Raw genomic sequence first — 5031 nt, 5'->3', positions numbered from 1 at the left:
CTTTTCAACTACCGGTTCTTTTTCCTTATCTTGCTCAGATTCTGGTTCTTTTGGAGTAGGAATAGCTTCATCAGAAATTACAGGCATTTCAGGTGGTTTAAGTGTAATACCACTTCTTGTGGTAATGGCTTTAGCTGTTTCATTCCGGGGTTAGCATTTGTATCGCTAGGTAGACTTCCCGGTTTTCTTTCACCTATCAACCTTGCTAGGTTGCTCACTTCTTGTTCCAAATTTTGAATAGAAGCTTGTTGATTTCTAAATTCTTGAGCATTTTGTTCATTGGTTTGTTTCTGAGATGTGAAAAACTGCGTTTGAGATTCAACTAGCTTCATCATCATGTCTTCTAAATTTGGCTTTTTATCATCGGTTGTGGTGGTTTGTTTTGAAAAATAGGTCTTTGCTGATTGTAAGTATTATTGGATACTTGTTGATTGCTAGGACCTTATTGGTTGTTGTATGGAACATTTCGGTTATAATTCTGATTTTGTCAAATGTGGTCCTCCACACTGCTCACAACTAATTCTTATTGAGTGAATATCTTTAGTCATCTTTTCCATTCGTCTTTCGACATCATCTATCTTTGCAGAAATGGAATCGAAGTCATGACTAGAATCGGCTCTAGCTGCTTTAGATGATCTAACGATATCTTTTTCTTGATGCCACTCATGTGAGTGGGAAGCAGTGTTATCAATAATTTTGTAAGCGTCAGTTGCGGTTTTCTTCATAATAGAACCACCAGCTGCTATATCTATGTCTTTTCTTGTAGTGATGTCGCATCCTTTGTAGAATATTTGTACTATTTGACAAGTGTCTAAACCATGTTGCGGACATCCTCTCAATAACTTTCTAAATCTGGTCCACGCTTCATATAAAGTTTCATTTGGCTTTTGTGTGAACGTAACAATTTCTCCTTGAAGTCTTACGGCTTTAGATGCCGGAAAGAATTGTTTAAGAAATTTTTCAACTAAAACGTCCCATGTATCAATCGCCCCTTCAGGTAACGATTCTAACCAATCATTGGCTTCTCCCTTTAAAGTCTAGGGAAATAACATGAGATATATCTGTTCATCCTCAACTTCTCGGATTTTAAATAAAGTACAGATCCTATTAAAGGTACGAAAATGTTCGTTTGGATCTTCCTTCGGCGCACCACTAAATTGGCATTGATTAGTTACCATGTGTAGAATTTGTCCTTTGATTTCATAATCTGGCGCATTTATGTCAGGTTGAGTAATTGCGTGACCTTGGTCAGTGCGTTTAGCTCGCATTCGGTCTTTCATAATTAGAGGTTCTAGATTTTCCATGATTGAATTTGTTGAATCTGAATCACTATAGGATTCTGATTTAATGGGTTGTTCCTCGACAATTTCTGTTTGAATGATTGGTGGTTCCGGAGAAAAGATTAGTGGTTCAGGATCTCTGAATTGTCCCTGAATATCCTCCGGATTCTCAATTGTGAGGTCGGTTTCAAAAAATGGATTATCGGAAATTTGAATTGGAGTACTTGGTCGACTGGATGACGATTCTAAAGAAAAATCAACGGCGACAATATTGGCTAGATGTCTTGATCGAGTTACACGTGGTGAACGTACAAAAGGTGGTGAACGTTTTGCTCGATGCATTCACTGAATATCCTATTAGTTATAAAAAAATAAAAATTATATAAGTTATCAAATTAATAGACTTTTCTGCTTTTGCCCACGTTTCGAATAGCCAAAAGATGCAGCAGGTAGCCAGGACCCTTTAAATCGGAAGCCCACAACTCGCCATTAATAAATCCAACTATTACTACGAACCAGAAAATTTTGGATGTCTATTAATTTAACCGCTTAAAATAATTTTTCGTTGAAATTTAAAGAAATTAGAGAGAAGAAATAGAAAATTCTATGTCCTAAAAACTAGAGTGGCGAAAAAATAAGAATGAAAAAGAGCGCGTCGAAAAACGTCAAAAAATAAAAGATCGAAAAATAATAGGCGTCGAAAAATAAAAATAAGAAAGTAGCGCATCGAAACTTAAAAGTCTAAAAACTAAAAATTAAAACTTACGTCTAAAGATATTAAAGTTTAAAAGAAATTCTATATCCTAAAACGGCAATAAATTAAAAAAGTACTAAAATATAAAAACGGCGTCGCAAAATTCTAAAGCACCTAAATCTTAGTCTAAAGAAAAAGTACTTAAGGGATTTTACGGCAAAGCCTATAAATCTAGAAATAAAAATAACTATGGCAAAAACTATGACTTAAAACTAAATACGAACGAAAAATACAAATATTACGCTAAAACAAATAAAAAGATACAAAATATAAAAAAATAAACTTAAAGTTGTAAAAACACAATTTTTATAAAAATATTATTTTTATATTATTTATTTTATAAAACTATTACTTTTATATATTTATGAAACTAATTAAACTAAAAATACAAATTAAATAAAAACTAAAACAAATTATTATTAAATATAACCCTAATTAGGGTTTAATAATAATAATTATTAATAATTTAAACCCTAACTGGTCGGCTGAGGTTTTAGACTTGTCAAATCAGGTCATGCGATCGCATGGCCTGACCGTTGTAATACCATGCGGTCGCATGGTCTGCGAATTCGGGCCAGAACCTGGGCTGCTACAGTACCGGGCCGATTACTTTTATTATTAATTTTTTTTTCTGTTTTAATTTTCTGTTTTAATATATATATAAAATATATGTAAAAATTAAATAAAAACTTAATTTTTAAATAAAATAAAAACTTTATAATTTTATATATATTTAACAAACTATTAAAAATATATAATTTTTTTGTTTTTCTTTTATTTTTATATTTTTATATTTTCAATATTTAAAACGTATTTTTACAAAAGCGTATTTTTACAAAAGTAAACTAAAATTTTTTATATATAGCGTTGCGCTTTCGGCGTTTATGTCTTCCCCGGCAGCGGCGCCAAAAATACTTGATGTGCGTAGAAAAACTATTAAATACGATACAATTTTATACAAGATATTTATTTATTTATAGAATGGATATACCTAAACCTTGCTACAACACTTATAGGCAGTGTACCTAATCGTACAGTAGTGTAGTTTTTAGTAAGTCCGGTTCGTTCCACAGGGAGACTTAGCCAAGTTTAATGCTATATTAGTTTTAACTTATAATTGTAAAATTACAAAAATATATAAATAATATTATTATTATAAAAGGGGGATTTTTACCGTTTAATGACCGGTTTGTCGATTTTAAAACTTTAGTCGCAGTTAAAACCTAATGTAAAATATTAAAAATAAATATAACTTAAATTAAAGCGTAAATTAAATAACGATAATGAAATTGCGATAATTAAAAGTGCGATAAAATAAAATTGCGATAATTAAAGAGTACGATAATTAAAAGTGCAATTAAATATGAAATAAAGGAAATTAAATATGAAATAAAGGAATTATGCTTATTTAAACTTCCATAATCATGATGTTCGACGTGTTGTTTTTAGTTTAGTACCATGGGTTAATTGTCCTTTGTCCTGGATTATTTGATATGTCCATACGGATTTGTCCATAATAGTCCATCAGTCATAATCATGAAATGCGGAAGTCTTCGTCAAATTATTCTTATTTCCGAAGTCAAATATTCCAACTAATTGGGGATTCGAATTGTAACAAGGTCTTAATACTTTGTTTAATAAATACACTAGGTTATCGACTTCGTGTAATCCAAGGTTTTATTACTTTGTTAACAATTACACCAATTACCCTTGAATGTAATCCACCCATGTTTCAACTAGTCTATTAACTATTAATCCAGTTCCGTGTCCGGTAAAATGTACAATTATTGGTATTTATAGATATCCCGCCCACCGTACCCGATTAAGCGTATGTGGTTATTTATAGATACGTCAAATTATAACCTTTATATTAAATTAACGAGGTATCTTTAAGTTAATATAAAACCCATTAATAGTCCATAGTCTAATTTTCACAAGTGTCGTTCTTTTATCCAAACCCCAATTATGGTCCTAAGCTCAATTAACCAATTTTAATATTTAGCCCAACATCACGATTATTTCGGCATTAAATAAGCATAATTGTAACTTAGCTTCGAGACATTAATTTAAAAAGGTTGAACATAACTTACAATGATTAAAAATAGCGTAGAGTTACACGGACAGAATTTCGACTTAAAACCTTAAAACATTCGCTAACATAACCTTATTATTATTAATCTTAAATTAAAATTATAATTTATAAATATATATATATATATATATATATATATATATATATATATATATATATATATATATCTTTTACGTATATGAAATGGAAAGAAGGTGTAAAAATATCAATCGAATGCGTTGCCTTTTATAGGCCCCATTTCAGTTTTGGTGTGCTCCGCGATCTCGAAGGGTTTCTCCTTCACAGCTCCGTGATCGCGGAGTGGTGGATTACAGCTCATCCAAGTTTGGCTCCTAGCTTGCCGACGGATTTTTTAATAAATAAATAAAATATAATATATATATAATTTTAAGAATTATTTATATATTATATTATAATTATATGCATAGTTGACTTGTAATTTTCACTCCGTTGCATCGTGCGTTGAATGTTGACTTAGGTCCCGGTTCCGGATTTTCGAACGTCCTTGCGTACAATTTAATATCTTGTACTTTGCATTTTGTAACTTGTACTTTTGTCATTTCTAGACGCTTCTCATCAATAAATTGAACCTCTTGGATCGTACTTTGTACTTTTGAGCTTTTTGGTCGTTTGCGTCTTCAAATCGTCGAATCTACCTTTTGTCTTCACCTTTTATTATTTAAACGAATATTACTTGTAAATGGAACAATTGCAACTAAAAGCTTGTCTTTCTTGAGGGATAATGCTATGAAATATATGTTCGTTTTTAGCATTATCAGTTTCCTACATGAACCAAAGGCCGGAAAATAATTATCAAAATAATTATCAACCGCCAAGGCCAAATTTTAATCGAAATCAAAACATTCTTTACAATCCAAATGGACTCAACAATAACTCGTACAACC

At 31.1% G+C, this 5031-nt stretch overlaps 1 non-coding gene across 1 annotated transcript; it reads left to right on the top strand.

Annotated features, from left to right (window-relative positions):
• The first annotated feature begins 813 nt into the window (after positions 1-813).
• LOC139895211 (small nucleolar RNA R71) lies at positions 814-920 on the top strand. The gene has a single exon (XR_011775673.1). It is a non-coding gene; the product is annotated as a small nucleolar RNA R71 (small nucleolar RNA).
• The last annotated feature ends 4111 nt before the right edge of the window (positions 921-5031 follow it).

This window comes from Rutidosis leptorrhynchoides, chromosome 2, assembly GCF_046630445.1.
Source record: "Rutidosis leptorrhynchoides isolate AG116_Rl617_1_P2 chromosome 2, CSIRO_AGI_Rlap_v1, whole genome shotgun sequence".
Lineage (NCBI taxonomy): Eukaryota > Viridiplantae > Streptophyta > Magnoliopsida > Asterales > Asteraceae > Rutidosis > Rutidosis leptorrhynchoides.
Note: the sequence above shows the minus strand (reverse complement) of the source record. Positions and strands in the feature narration are given on the sequence as shown.